This window comes from Quercus lobata, chromosome 8, assembly GCF_001633185.2.
Source record: "Quercus lobata isolate SW786 chromosome 8, ValleyOak3.0 Primary Assembly, whole genome shotgun sequence".
NCBI classification, from domain to species: Eukaryota; Viridiplantae; Streptophyta; class Magnoliopsida; order Fagales; family Fagaceae; genus Quercus; species Quercus lobata.
Genome location: NC_044911.1, coordinates 10,874,809 through 10,891,526, shown reverse-complemented (window position 1 = coordinate 10,891,526; position 16,718 = coordinate 10,874,809). Strand labels below are relative to the sequence as shown.

The window sequence follows — 16,718 nt, the reverse complement described above, 5'->3', positions numbered from 1 at the left end:
TGGCATTGCAGCCCACCACTGTTGGCAAAAGAATCCTATAAAGTTGTGTTGATAATGGAACCGCGTGCGGTTATATGTCACCATTTCCTTGAAGTGTGAAAAGAAAGTGAGAAATAATGTTTGGAAAAGAAAGAAAGTGATTTGGAAAAGTTGGAAAAGAAAGTGGGAAATAATGTTTGATTTTTTGTCCCCAAATTATTATAAAAAGTTATTTTTTTATTTATATTTTTTTTTCTCTAAACTATTAAAAAACCTCATTACAAAGTTTAAGGATTAAAAATGAACTTTTTAAAACTTGAAAACTATAAACAAACTTTTAATAATGTTTAGGGGCCAAAATAGTATTTTATCATTTTTCAACCGCATGAATGAAGTTGCATTTTTTGTGTTTTTTAGCGGCAGGGTATTTAGCATTTTCCTATAGAGTACTATTCGCATCAATTTGTGCAAATTTTTTTGTCAATTTTAGCATAAAAAACTACTTTTTATATTGTTTGCTAAATTTACAAGTTTGCTAAATTGTTTCTCTTTCTTCATATACAACACCAATAATTCACTCTCTTCTTTCATCATTAGGATACGTAAAGAAATAATAAAAGCTAAATGCAAAATAAATAGTATCAGTGCAAATTTATATAATTATTATAACAAACTTATAAATTTATATAATTATACACCGACTAATATGAGTAATATTTAGACAAAACTATGTAAATTTTATATGTTTTTCTATTATACACCCACTAATATAAGCGGTGTCATTGTCGATTCTAGGAAAGTGCTACGTAGTTTCGCTTGGCATGGCAGTTCAACACTGTTGGCAAAACAATCTTATGAAGTTGTGTTGAATAATTGAACCGTGCGGGGTAACAACTAACAAGGTTTGGAAAAGTTGGAAAAGAAAGTGGGAAATAATGTCACCATTTCCTCAAAGTGTCTTGCTTATTATTGTCAGGACCCTAACATTAATTTCAAAACCTACATTGTTGCTAATTTAAAAAAATGCAACTCTTCTACTGTTCTACATCTTATCTAAAATTTGTTTATTTTTAAAATGGATAGGAGAAATTATGGAAATCATAGAGCTAATAATATTTCACTAAAGATTAGTTTATCATGTATAGGCCAGAAAGAAGAATACTTATTTGATGGATTAATAAGTTCAGTTTCAACTTGATTATACATTTTGTATTTGCATTGTTTGCTTTGTTTTATAAATTTCTATTTTAATTAATGACAACATATGTAAGAGTTCTTTTTGTAGATAACCAACAAGACGAGCTCAACACCGTGGGTTGGCAATCCACTATGAAGAGTGGGGCCACCAATTTTCGCTTTGATTTAGAAAAATAGGCTTACACAAAAATAAGGGCATTCCCTAAATGCCTTTTGTTTTGGCTGAATATTTCCTAAAGCATTAATCCTCCTGGCATTTTGGTTTCTTTCCTGAGAAGTTTGTAGGCTGAAGCAGTGAAAAGTTTTCTTCTTCCTTTTTTAAGTATTTTTAGTTGAAATGTTGTCGCTGTGACTGAGTTTACTGCTAGTACGTATATCCATCTTTCAAAGTGGTTGAAGAATTTGCAAGATTCTGAATGGATAAAAGGCTAAGGTATGCTAAATATCAACTATATAACTTTTGACACAGTTGTTCTACTTTCTTTAATCATGTTACTTAATTTCCTCTGGTGTCGTGGCCCTGATTTAACTTGATCATATGTTGTACTCCACACTCATTTCATTTTATTTTTAACTATACAGAAAGGGAAGAAAAAAATACAAGTAAAACAAGAAAAGGGGACATTGAAGATCAAATAAGGTAATTACTGGAATTATGTTCATCCAATTTATTTATTTTTTGACAGTAAAAAAATGGTAGACATATTCAGCCATGTTAATCAAAGGAAGTAAATGAAAAGTGACAGATCTAAGCCATCTCATTGCTCTTAGGAAAACGATAATAATATGCCTTCTTTAAGTTATTATACTTGTCAATTTAATTTAATTCAAGAAGGTGCATCAAATTATTTATTTATTCTCAGGAAACAATAAATTTTGATTATGCCTAGTTAATAATATCCTATCCAGGTTGTTCGATCTGATCACTTGGTCGATCAATGGTGGGTCTGTCCCAAGCAAACTCAACTATCTTGAATCAATGTAGGGTTTCCTCCTCTGAAATCCAATTTCAATTTTGACTCCAACTCCATCATTGACCAAAATAGTGTCGTTCTTCGCATATATGGTGAGAACATAGCCAGATCTTAGCCAGATTTAATGAGTCTCCATCAAATATGGCAGCTTTGCCATGATTAGTCCATGCCACCAAGTTTGAGACAATTTGAATGGATCGAATTGTCAAAACACCTAAGTTGTGGCAATTGATGACCCGTATACATGCAGTCAACACCAATTGGATAAATCTAAATGAGCCATGAACGGGTCTATTGCTTGGTTGACCCTAAAACCAACTTCAATTGACCCATAGAGAGCCCTATGCATAATAAAGTCATACACTTATCCCTATATTGGAGTCTAGTTTGTGAAAATTTTTATCCATGGAATCACATCTTAAGTATATAAGAATATAAGATTATTACATTTGGTTTGTTACTCATATTGGCAAAGTTTGGGTCTAGTGCATTGGATTACTAGACTCAAACCTTATCCTACTCATATGACGTTGGAATTTTTTATAAAAATATCTGTAAACCATTAAATTGACCAAAATAACCTTGTGACCACAAAACTGATCAAAATAACTCAATTTGCAAAATGAAAATAAATCCTCTTGAAATCTTTAAATGACACAAATACTCCAAAACTTCCAAACTTAACAAAATATCTATGAAATTTCCAAAATGATCAAAATTCTCCCCCTCAACTACCTAAAAAACTCGAAAATAACGCTAATATCTACCAAATCTGCAAAATAACAAAAACCCTCCCGAAATAACCAAATATTCATGAAGTCTCCAAATAGCCAAAATATCCCCTAGATACCAAAATCTCTAAAATATCCCCAAGATATCCAAAAATATGCCCACAAACCTTTAAAATTACCAAAATATCTTCAAACCTCCAAGATACCCTTAAAACCTCTAAAATGATAAAAATAACTCCGAGATACCCAAAATACCTCTCCTCAAAAGCTACAAAATGCCAAAAATACCCCTAAAATTTTTTAAATAACCAAATTATATATATACACCTTATACAAAAACAGAAAATGCTTTAAACATTTATAAATTATTTTTATTCTCTAACAATATCAGATATATGTACAAGATACATTTTAGATCTATAAACTGCCATGTGTGAAGCTCATAAAAACCAAAAAAATAAAAACTGCCATGTGAGGTCAAAGATTCCAACTTCTTAAAGCCCTTCATTTAGTTTTCTAGGATTCCTTACTTCATAAAAAATGTATTATGGTGAAGGTGATGGTGCATTTGGAACTACTGATAACTTGGATTCTCTCAATGCAATATACACACACACACACATATATACACATACACACACGCTAACCTCATCTCATGCACTTAGCGCGTGCGATGAGTTTTTTTTTGGGTCTAGTGTCATAATTTTCCCTTTTTTAAAAATGAAAATGGATAAATTTGCCTTAAAGACATGGATTAGTAGGAGAGTGTTCTATTTTATAGGCATTTTAATGGAGTTGGAGATATATTTTTACCGGGTTGTCCTTAAGTTTTTTTTTCCTATTAAACATAAGGTTTAGGGGTATTTTTGAACCACATAAAAGTTCAGTTCAAAGAGGAGAATCCTCTTATAGATAGTATAGATTCAACTTCTACTATGGGTTCCCTATTTGGGTTTCAACATTTTGTGTACTAAAATAACGGGATTCCCTATTTGGGTTTCAACATTTATACTATTAACAATAAGATTCTTTGTTTGGGTTTCAATATTTTGCGTACTAAAATAACAGGATTTACAATGTTGAAGCCCTTCATTTATTTTACTATTAATAACAGGATTCCCTGTTTAGGTTTTAATATTTTGCGTACTAAAATACCCTCACACAAATTCTTAAACTCTCTAAAATACCCCCTATCTTTTAGTTAAATAATTTTAAATTAAAAAACACAAACTGGTTAAAAGAGTAATTTAGTGTTCCTAAATTTTAGGCATTTTTCTTTATTTTCTCCATTCAGCCTAAAACTTAGGACACTATCTCTATCTCATTAAATTAAAAAACACAAAACCAAAAAAACAATGACGAGTCTCTATACACGCACACACACACACGCGCACACACACACACACACACACACACACACACACACACACACACACACACACACACACACACACACTAGCCTCTAAGCACATGCATTATGAGTGCTCAAAGGCTCTTCTATTTTTAGGGTAAAGGTTAATAATTTGCATATATTATAATTTGGAAATATATATTTTTTATTTTTCAATCAAATAAAAAGGATAAACTTTAGAGATAAGAAAAAAAAATAAGATGAACCTAAAGGGAAAGGAAGCTAAATTTTAGGAGTTCTCTTAATTTTTTTATTTTCTTTATTTTTTATATTGAGGTGTTTCACTTTTATTCAAATGAAAAATGAATAAAAATGCTAAATTTTAGGGAATAAAAGATGAACATGAACGGAAAAAATAAATCATAAATTTTAGGAGTTTTCTTTTTGAATTCACAATGAAATTTGTTATTTGACATTTATAACCCTATTTTTAAGAGAAGTTACTATTTATTAATGAAAGTATTTTTGAACTATATAAAAGTCCAATTTAAAGTGGGGAATCCTCTTTTATATATAATATTAGATATATTAAACTTCTACCATGGAGAATGATAATTTGAGGCATTAATTGTTCTATTGGAGCATTAAATATCTTCTCTTTATTTACAAGACTACAACTCTTATCTTGCACTGCTAAGCAAGGTCATTTTAATCCAAAAAGGTACAACCATTTTGTCACCAAAAGCAAAATATGAAGGAAATGGGGCATTTTGGTCCCTAATTGAAATCTATTTACACTGAATGTTCTGACACCAACGATGAAATCATGTTTTAATCCTGGTTTAGATCCACCATGTTTTGCTACACAAACTATAAAAGCAATAAATAGGCATCAAACATATTTTGCCCGTTGATGCCTGATGGTCTATATATATTTATAGACCTCTTAACTTTAGGGCTCTGCTTGTGGATGTAGTTGCCTTCTGTATATTTGCACATAAGTCGTTATTAGCATTATCATTTTTCCTTCGTATATATAGTGTAGCCTAGAGTAGAAAATTAAGGGAAATTACACCAATCTTTATAAAAAAATGACATTAATCTCAAAATTTTAGGAAATGAGAGCCTCACCCCTAAACTCTGTGATAAGTATTATTAACATATTTGATCAAAATCTGTGATTCATCTTTGACTTATCCTATTTTTGTTGACTATTTTTTCTTTGTAATTAATAATGTTTTTAATTTGTCTTTGACTTATTGATGAAATCATTATTCATCCCTAGGTTACTTGATTTTTCCAAAAAAATAGAAAGAGTTGATTAAAATAGGATAATCCAAGGGTGAAAAAGAGATTTTATAATATACATTATACTTATTATAGAGCTCAAGGAGATAATTTGAGGATCGATGTTTCTTTATACCTCAAGAGAGGGAGATTTTTGCCATTTAGAATTATTTTAGCAACTATTTTGTTAGTTGCCATGTTTTTTTAAACATTTTAGCAAATTAGCATCTCGAGCCTTAGGTGCTCAAGTTCCTTGAAGGAATTCAAATCTTTAAGAATCAAGTTCTAAGTGTGGAAAAACTAAGGTGAACATAAAAATCCATGTGTATTGCTTTCTTCTTCCTCCAACTTTCTTCTTTCTCCAGATCTCTTCTTCTCCTTCTTCAGTCTGCTTTCTTCTTTCTCCAGATCTTCTTCTTCTCCTTTCTCAAACATCCAAACCCATTTCTCAACCACCCAAACCCAAAAATTAGAGAAATACTCATTTCTCTAGACCCAAATCAAAACATAACCCCACGGTACAGAGCAACAAACCTCTTTTTTGAGGTTTCGATCTTGGCACCAGAGCGGCAGCAAGCAACGTTGATGTATGTAGCTTGGGTTTGTTTTTGGTCCGACTCTCTCTCTCTCTCTCTCTCTCTCTCTCTCTCTCTCTCTCTCTCTCTCTCTCTCTCTCTCTCTCTCTCTCTCTCTCTCTCTCTCTCTCTCTCTCTCTCTCTCTCTCTCTCTCTCTCTCTCTCTCTCTCTCTCTCTCTCAGCTTGACTTATTTTTGGTTTTATATTTTAGGATGAAATGTAGTGTTGTGCTTTAGGGAACTCAAGTTCTACGTGGGTAATTTTCCACATCATCTCTTTTACCAACACATGGAACTTGAGCCTTAAAGGCTCAAGTTGATAAGCAATCTCAAGTTCCACAAACTCGAGATTCTAGTTTACAAGTATGTTTCATAAACATGCTAACTAACAAAATTATTCCAAAAATCATGTTAAATAGCAAAAAATAAATCCTCTAGAGAGATTGATGAAATTTTCTTAAGAGGGATTTTTTGTTGAAGATTAGTATTTATTGTTGTTACGTTTCTGTTGAACCACATCATTCACTTATTTTCTATCTCTTCTTTTCTCTTTTTAAACTTTTCTTCACCCTATTCAATATATATATATATATATATATATATATATTCTCCGTGTTAGTCAACACCTACTATTACACTTATTTCAATCTTTAATCTCCATCTTTGTCTCTTTATCTCTCAACTACTTTCTACTTTACAATTACACTTCGTCATATTCTCTTTCTTATATTTTAACACTTCTTCTCCCCATTTTATTTTTTTATAAATTTGATTCATATTTTTCCCACACAAAATTGCGAGTACCTCTATCTCTCTCTCTCTCTCTCTCTCTCTCTCTCTCTCTCTCTCGCGGTGGATTTTTGTTCTTTCTTTTAACTCTAATTAAGTTTGATTTTTTTTTTTTTTTATAAATATGTGTTTTGGTATTGTGTGTGTGTTTTTTTTTTTTTTTTTTTTTTTTTTTTTTTTTTTATAATTTTCCATCTCAAAATCTTTTTTCTCCGTTTTATAGATTTGGTTGAATTTTGGTTTGGGTTAATACTTAGGTTTTTTTGGAAATAAAAAATCGAGTTTATACCAGAACACAATCTACATGGTTATGAAATTGAATATGCCTATCAATTGTTTGAGTAATAAATTATTGTGAAGTCTATCTTTTATTTCTTTGGTTTCATTTTTTATTTTGGTTAAAATAACGCCGTAATTTTGTGATGAGTTTTGACTATTATGATAATCTTCTCATTCCTTAAGAAATGATAAATTTAAAAACTATAAAATTTAGTTGTATATTAGGAAAATATAATACACTACAACAGAAGTGAGAATAATACGGTTCACCTTAAAAAACATTTCACCAAACAAACAAAAAATAATAGAATGATATATTTTTAAAGATAGAAAATACTTCTAGAAATCTTTTTTTTTATTATTATTATTATAAATAAACAATAATGGAAGTAACTGTTAATTTAATATATTATACCCCATTAAATAACATTTATATACTGCCGCTAGTTTTTTTTAGAGGAAAAAGACAGTGAAGCTTGATTAATTAAAACTGGCTAGTTGCAATAAAATTAAGGAAACTTTTTTTTTTTTTTTGAGAGATAAAATAAGGAAACTAATTGAGCTTGTGTTGTATCATTTATGCCTTACCACTGGTGCACTCCGCTTATTGAGGAAAGTAGTGTCCATGTAAAGAGAAGCATTAATTATAGACTTACAGTAACAATCTTTTCGTTCTTACGTTACATTTGAGTAATCTTGATACCAATTGCTAAAGTTGATGATTCAATTCCTTTTATATATATAAAAACCAAAAAAATAAAAAACGGAAGAGAGAATCTCTTACCAACTTTTTTCATCTTGACAGGTGAATAGCAAGGAGATTTGTAAGCAAGTGCAATTAATTCCTCAATTTACTTTATTGCGCAGTTGGTGGCAATTGTTTCCTTGTCACTTACCCACTAGTGTGTCAACGAGGTATACCTTAATTTTTGAAATTTTCACTGTCTTTAATCGTGTTCCCTGTTTAAGAAGCATAACAGTCTTTTATTTTCAGATAGGATGGACATATTGACGCGATGCACGGGCTCCGTTGCAGCTGAAGTTATTTGTTCCGTTTCAAGAAAATAGTTGATGATCTTACCAAAGCAACAAAAGACCTGCAGTTAGTGCAACAAAAGGTGGAAGAGGCTATCAAGCTAGTTGCAATGAACACTGAGGTTGTTGAGAAGGATGTAGAAGGGTGGTTGAAAGATGTGAATCAGCTCTTGAAAGAAGTACAGGCTTTGGAAAATAAAGTACAAGGAAACTTGAGGTTCTGTAACGACTGGTGTCCTGATTGGATTCGGCAATACAAGTTATGTAAGGAAGCCATACAGAACGTTGTTCAAGAGCTTCAAAATAAGGGCAACTTCTCCAAGGTGGCCCATCGTGCTCCAACTCCTGGCATAGAGATCTTTTCATCTAGAAAATTGGCTTTCCAACAAATTATGGAGGCATTGCATGATGATAGCAATAAAAGGATTGGACTGCATGGAATAGGGGGGGTTGGTAAAACAACCCTGGTAAAGGAAGTATACAAGAAAGTCAAAGAATTGAATATTTTCGAAGACATTGTGATGATTGTTGTGTCCCAGACTCCGGACGTTAGAAGAATTCAAGGTGAAATTGAAGATTGTTTACAATTGAATCTTGAAGAGAAGAGTGATACTGCAAAAGCGAATCGAATATGCTTAAGAATAAAGAGTGTAGAGAAGATCCTCATAATCCTTGATGATGTTTGGAAAGATGTCAACTTAGGAGCTATTGGAATTCCATCTTGTGATGATCACAGGGGTTGCAAGATGCTTTTGACTACACGAAGTGTGCATGTATGCAATTTAATGCGTTGTCAAAGGAAAATTCCATTAAATTTCTTAGTGGAGGAAGAATCATTGGCTTTGATGAAAAAAACCGCTATAGTTGATGATTGCCCAGACTTGAATGATGTGGCACTAGAAGTTGTTAAAAAATGCAAAGGTTTTCCTATAGCAATCATTACAGTAGGAAAGGCTCTTATAGGAAAATCTCTCAATGATTGGAATGTGGCAATGCATCAACTAAGAAGGTCTAGACTTGTTGATATTGAAGGTGTTGATGAAGAAAATAATGCTTATGCATGTCTTAAGTAGAGTTATGATCAATTAAAACGTAAAACCAAGTTTTGCTTTTTGTTGTGTTCTTTATTTCCAGAAGATTATAATATTCCTATTGAGGAATTGACTAGATATGCCATGGGACTAGAGGAAGATGAAGATTTTCGCCCACTTGATGAAGCAAGGATCAAAGTGCGTGGAGCAATCGATAGCCTCAAAGATTCTTCTTTACTACTAGAAGGTTTTGATAAAGAATTTGTGAAGATGCATGACGTGGTTCGTGATATTGGCTTATGGATAACATCAAAAGGGGAAAATGAATTCGAGCTAAGAGCCTGCACTCGTTTAGAGGGAAACACAAACTTAGAAAGAGCCACAGCAATCTCCTTGATCGATTACAACACCGAACAACTTCCCGACAACTTGGTATGTCCAAGACTCAAGATTTTGTTATTGGGTGGAATTCTAAGTTCCAAAGAAATCTCTAACGCATTGTTTGAAGGGATGAATTGTCTCAAGGTTTTAAGAATAGATAACAAAATCTTATCATCACAATCACTCGAATAATTGACAAACCTTCGAACCTTATACTTGAGATATTGCAATTTCAGTGATGACCACTCTTCATTGGGAAAGTTAAAAAGACTAGAGACTTTAAGCTTTTACAGATGTAGAATGGTTACATTGCCAAGTGAATTAGGGGAAATGGCGAGTTTAAAAATGCTAGATTTGACCGAATGTGATAGCCTGAAACAGATTCCGCCAAATGTGATACGAAGATTATCCCAATTAGAAGAACTAATCATTAAAGGGGGCTTCAAGAATTGGGATGTTGAAGGGACAACCTCAGAAATAAGCAACGCTAACTTATCAGAGTTGAACTCATTACCCCGCTTGGTTATTCTCTCTCTAAAGTTGAACTCAAATCATTTACCCAAAGGCTTTGTTTTCCTGGACTTGCATAGATATTTCATATCGATTAACTGCCCGTTACCGACTTATGTGACACCTCACGACTCTGGTAGTTTAAGATGTATTAGCTCAAGAACCTTAGAAATCAAAGATTTGAAAGCCTCCTCAATGAACGCATTGAAGTCGTTGTTCCGTACCGTGGAATATATTTGGATTGAGTCTTGTGAGATGGAATGCATTGTTGATACAATTGGGGGAAATCATATTGTTACATCCGGTAATTTGGTCAAACTATATATGAAGGAAATGAGCTATCTTAGAACAATATGTGAGGGGCCCAACGAGAATGAAATCTTCAGCAATCTCACAGTTTTAGACGCACGTGGATGCCCGAGATTGATCAGTCTCTTCTCGCCGTCCCTTGCTCAAAGTCTAAAAAAGCTGAAACAACTATATATTATCGGATGCGATGAAATGAAGCAAATAATTTCAGAGGAGGAAATGATATTGGAGAGTCATGGTCAGCCAATATGTCTCTCAAAATTAGAGACTCTTGAGGTAATGGATTGCAGCAAACTGGAATATATCTTTCCTATCTCAGTTGCTCGAGGTCTTCAGCAACTAGAAATGCTAAAATTACATAATCTTCCTCGATTAAAGAAAGTATTCGGCCAGAACAGAGAAGGAGAAGGAGAAGTTGGGGATTGTGAAATAGAGAGTCACCATCAACCCACAGGCTTCCCAAAATTAAAGACTATTGAGGTAAAGGTAGTGAATTGCGAAAATCTGGAATACATATTTCCGATCTCAATTGCTCGAGATCTTCCCCAACTAGAAAGTCTAGAATTACAAAATCTTCCTCAATTAAAGCAAGTATTTGGCCATGAAGAAGGAGGAGATGATGGGGATGGAAACAACAGCGTGCTATCTAAGTTGAGAAAGTTAAGATTAGAGAACTTATCGGAGCTTGTCAATTTGGGTGGAGGAAATAGTTCTTCAGTTTGGCCATCATTGGAGAGGCTATCCATGGTGAACGGCCAAAATGGCCAACTGGCCCTAAAATCATAAGTATATAGTTAGTAGGTTCCGTTTACAAACATTATAACTTACTAGCATCTCGAGTCTTAAAGACTCGATTTTGGCTTTCAAAATCGAGTCTTTAAGGCTCGATTTGTATGCTTGGATCAGCTCTGATGTGGCAGAGTTGCCACTTGGCATTGACATGGAAATCGAGTCTCTAAGACTCGATTTCTAATGCCTATAAATAGGACCAACTCAGACCAAACACCAGAGCATTAGAGGAAAAACCCAGAGAAAAAAAAAAAAAAAAAAAAAAAAAAAAAAAACCAGAAACAGAAAGAGAGAGAAAATCGAGATCGAAGACCCAGGCAAGCGCGGCATGACCAGAAACTGACCAGCGACCCAGGCTCGCGCGAGACCTAGGCCACGCGCGACCCAGGCGACCTGGGGCTCATGCCGGCCTGGGGCTCGCGCGAGCCTGGGTTGTGCGCGGCCTGGGGCTCGCGCGAGCCTAGGTCGTGCGCGACGCTGGTCGACGCGAGCCCCAAGCCGCGCTGGTGAGGTTTAGCGGTGAGGTTCTCTCTTTCTCTCCCTCTGATCTGATCTGAGTAGCGGTGAGTTTCTCTTTCTCTCCCTCTGATCTGATCTGATCTGCGTAGCAGGGAAGTTTCTTAAATTTGTTTTGGATATTTCAGCATGTACAGACTTAGAATTTAAAAAAAAAAATTTGGGTTAGAAATCGAGTCTTAGAGACTCGATTTCCAGGTGGACACCCACGTGGAAAAAATGCCACATCAGAACTGATCCAAGCATACAAATCAAGCCTCAAAGACTCGATTTATAGTCCCAAAATCGAGTCTTTGAGACTCGAGATGCTAGTAAGTTATAATGTTTGTAAACGGAACTTACTAACTATATACTTACAATTTTAGGGCCAGTTGGCCATTTTGGCCAGTGAAGTTGACTGATGTGGAAGTGAATGTGCCAGCTCTGTAGAAGGTAATTTCCTAATTCTTTTTATTCTACTCTTTCTTCGGTTTTGCACTTTTTTATGAGACAAAAACTAGTGCACCGGTGTTTGAATTTCATTTTTGTTTGAGGTGAAAATAGTAAACAAACCAAAATAAATAAATCGGAATACTAAGGGTTTGTTTGGATATCGCTTATTGCTAAAAATTGAAAATTAAAAACTGAAAACACTGTAACAAAATAATTTTTAAATGTGTAAATAGTACTGTGAGACCCAATTTTAAAGAAAAATTTATTAATATCCATAATTGCAAGTCCTGTGAACAGTACACGGACCCACACAAAAACCATCAAACACAAAAATTTTCATTTTCAATGCAATACAAACTAAGCTAAAAGATGTTCAAGTAGTGTACTGTTGCCGTACTGTTGCTTAGGAGTTAGGACTAGCACGTATTGAAATGAAAATAAAAAAAGAAACTTGTTATACTTTTAATTGAAGTGATGTCACATACTCACATGTAATAATAATAACATTTGTAATGGGCATCACAAATTTAGAATTTTCCACTAACAATCCATTTGTTTTAAGGAAAAATCTTATGTAAATATAGTTTTTCTTTTCCTTTATATTTTCATATGCTTGGTAATATCAAAAAAGAATTGAGTTAAGAAAAACTATCTCTTAATTTATCTTATTTAGCTTAACATGAGATAGAGTTATTTTCCTTTAAAAAAATTTTATAAATAACTTTATCTCACACAAAGTTTAAAAAAAAAAAAATCATAAATTATTTTAATGTCATTACCAAATGTAGGAAAATTGTGAGTCCAACCCACGTGACTCGCCCAAAGGATGAGCTTGCCAACCAAGATTAAGGATTCCTATCTCTAATAGTAATAGGAATAGAAAAAGTCAAACATATATAAATTATAAAAAGCAGCGAGTAAGGGTTTTTCTAATGATAGAGATAGAGAGGGGCAGCTGCATAAAGAGAAAAGTGAAGTGTGCTGCATGAAAAAAAAAAAAAAGGCCAAGCGTGTGTTGGCAGTGTTGCGTTGAGTGCAGTGAAAAAAATTGTTTGCCTGAGGGTAAAGAAGGCAGGGAGATTTTCTTTAATCCTGAAACATATACACGAAAAGAAAATTAGTTCGGGCTTTCTCTAATAATAAATTGTTTTGGATACTACAATCACAAGTAGTTTTGTGACTGAAGATTTCAAGTAAGTTTATATTATTCTTAGAGAGGTATTATTGTATTTAGTGTGGATTTCAAGTTAGGCATAAACTTGAGAGCATAATGTAATTGATTTGATAATATTGAAGAGGTAGGCACATTGTCGAAAGGGATCATAAAAATCTGAAAGGGATCATAAAAATCTTATTTAGATTTTAATTGGCATTCCAATTTGTCTCATAATAATAGGGCTATGATTTAACAGATTAAAATAAACATTTAGGATGCTTTTGAATAAAATATTTAAATGAGAAAACAATTGCTTCTTTCAAAGAACGTGAAATGTATACAATCTAAAAACTGTCGGCTTGAATTTTCACAAACCTTAATTGCATGTCTCTCATTTGCATGCATTGTCAACACTTCAATATACAGAGCTTGTTATTCAGGAGTGGTGTGGCAAAATGTAAGAGTTAAAGATCTCTTTGAAGTGGCTTGTGGAGTGGTTGTGAGAGAAGAGAAAACTTCTCTTTGTATTAGGTGCAACCCCAAACTTTGTATTGAGTTTGAGTCCCAACTTTTGTATTGAGAGAGAACTTTGTATTTGTATGAGAGAACAATTTGGGTGTATTGGGATTTGGGCATTGTGACTTGTGAGGGTGTTATTACACCATTTTGTATTCTCCACCTTTATTAGTGAAAATATCTTCTGTCGATACCCGTGGATATAGGCTAAAAGCCAAACCACATAAATTCTTGGTGTTTTCTCTTGTGCGCGCTTGTATCTATTTTCTTGTCAATTTTTCCTCATTCCTATTATTTATTTGGTGATATCTTTCAAAGGTATATAATATTTTCACCATCAATCTTGTGTGGAGTGCTATCTAGAAGCATTTTCTTGCAACAAGTAGAGCTTCTGCTATTTAGAACAAAAACAAATTGTATATACAGAGAGATTTGAAGACTTTGCCACTAATAATTCAATAACAAGAATTACAACAAATCCAAGTCTAAAATAACATTGGCATTCGAGTACAACTTTGTTGCCATGACATCCTTGAATACTGGCTGCATTAAGATTTCTGTAATTCTCATATGATGGCTGCATGCCTGTAACATGATGTTTCAAACCCACCTTCATTAACTTACAATTTACAACCATCATTGTACCAGTCATGTATTTTAATGTTTTAATATATACACCATTCTTAAAAATCATGGAGTTCAACTACACTCTGCTCACTACCTTTCAGAGCGTAAAGTTATTCCAGAATCTCTAATTTTACTAATAAATCTTGGGAGTGATCACCCTTCAAGCTCTTATAATGCTTTTTTCCCATTCATACACACCAGATCTGTCCACATTTAAAGGCGATAATACCTGCAAACTTAATGATTTTCTTGAAATTCCATTAGCAAAAATGACTCGAGAGAGTTTGACAAGCATGGAGTTCATCCATCTTCTGTGAATCAGTGAGTTCCAATGAAAGGTCCTTCCATGGCCAGTAAAAGGACCTGTACAAAGACCATGCTAGGTCAGACTAGTTTGAAGAAGGATTAGAGCATACATTTTAGAGACAGCCTTCAAATAAAATATAATAGCATTGCTATAAAAGCAGCCAACATGCAAGAGATTAGAGAGCAGGATTACAAAATCAATGCTGGTAATCAGCTTTTTGCTGGCCTTAAGTTATTCATAAAATCTTTAGCAGATTTATTAAGTTAGTTATTACTAGCCTTCAAATTTTTGCTAGTTAGATGAATCTTTTTTTATTTCTCACTAATGATCCATACAAAATGTCAAAGATGCGAAATTGTGTATTAAGGCCTTCTTCAAATGGAGTTCTTGGGGATTTTCTTAATGGAATGCATGCTATTATTGATGTTATAAAATTGGCACTACTACTTAGTTTAGTTTAGTGAGAAGTTATGGATTTTGACCAAAACGGTTCGTATGGCTGAGCCAAATCGAAGGTAGTAGATAGATGGGGTAGTCACTACTCAATGTCGGAAGGTTTGGCACATTGGTAAATATTGGACCAAAGAAAGGTTATACACTCCTATTTTGGCTATTTCAATGTAACCATATAAACGAAATCTAATATAGACTAGACCGATGACCTTGAGTCCGGGTAGGAAATGATCTATTGAGAGAGGCAACTCCACCTCTAGACAGGATACAACATATTGAAATTAAGGAAGTGCAGATTTGGAGATAAGAAGCTTACAACCTTTAATTAGGCTCTGTTGGGGAAGTGGCCTTAGTGGTTTGGGGTAGAGGTAACACAATTGTGGAAGCATGTGATAGTTTTGAAGTTCAGAGAGAAGTGAGGTGGGTGAAATAAAAAATCTATTTGAGGTACTCATGGATGTGGTTTGTGGAAGAGTATTAAGATGATATGGTATAGGTTTCTACTAAATATTAAGTTTGATGTAAACCTTGGTAACCGGATCCAATTGCATGACTATTGGTGAGGTGAACAGCCTTTGAGGGTGGTTTGTCTTCTCTTCTATGAGAACTCCATAAATCCAAAGGCTTCAATGGAGTCTATGTTGGTGAGGCAAGTTCCGGGGAAGATGAGGCATTGGGATGTTAGATTTATTCGAGACTTTAATGATTGGGAGTTAGACATGGTGGCCTCATTTCTCCATTGTTTAGATTCTCATATCCCTAATAGAGAGGATGGTAGTCAGTTGCTAACAACTTTCTCTCGCTCCTTATTTAATTGGTCCCGTGCATAGGGTTTTACAAATTGTGATTCCATTATGACATTTATACAGTTGTCTTTTATATATAATTCTTTCTTTGTAATTCTTTAGGCTGCTTCATGCCCATTGCTTATGAAGTGGTCTTTCTTTAAGCAAATGATACTTATCTATCCAAAAAAACAAAATCTCCCATTCCTTGGCAACAATCTGTAAAACTTGAATCAGAAAGAAAACAACTAAAGAGGACAATCACCTTGGGTCACAGGTTAAGAATTATTAGTTTAAATACCATGTTGATTTCTTTTAGTAGCACCTACCATGTTTAGTTCCAAAATAATCATCAAAAACCCTTCATTCCACATATTGTTCACAGAACAGACAATTGAGAAGGGAAAAAGAAAGAAGCTAGAAGACAAGATGTAATACCATCTCTAGGCAAGATTAGCTTCAACAGGGCAATGTATCTTCGAACACAGTGATGCCACCAGGGTCTTATGACCTTGGAAGATAACTGATTATACAGAAATATAATATTAAAAGCCTATAAATTTATATTTTACCAAATGGAAAATAAATAAATGTCTACTCGAAAAAATATTTTTGTATATAACATTTAATTACATTAAAGTGGATTCAAATTTTTTAACATTTGCTTTCAGAAGAGAAAGTCAAAGCCTATAACTTCAGCAGACATGAA

The 16,718-nt window shown here is 33.6% G+C and overlaps 2 long non-coding RNA genes and 1 pseudogene across 2 annotated transcripts; 2 read left to right on the top strand and 1 right to left on the bottom strand.

The window, feature by feature from the left end:
• Positions 1-1,758: 1,758 nt before the first annotated feature.
• Positions 1,759-8,206, top strand: LOC115957879. Its single transcript, XR_004084415.1, has 3 exons — positions 1,759-1,816; positions 7,968-8,077; positions 8,157-8,206. It is a non-coding gene; the product is annotated as an uncharacterized LOC115957879 (long non-coding RNA).
• A 101-nt stretch (positions 8,207-8,307) lies between these two features.
• On the top strand, positions 8,308-11,214 carry LOC115956344 (annotated as a pseudogene).
• A 3,384-nt stretch (positions 11,215-14,598) lies between these two features.
• LOC115957880 lies at positions 14,599-16,510 on the bottom strand. Its single transcript, XR_004084416.1, has 2 exons — positions 16,448-16,510; positions 14,599-14,827 (listed from the first exon to the last, which is right to left on the bottom strand). It is a non-coding gene; the product is annotated as an uncharacterized LOC115957880 (long non-coding RNA).
• Positions 16,511-16,718: the final 208 nt, after the last annotated feature.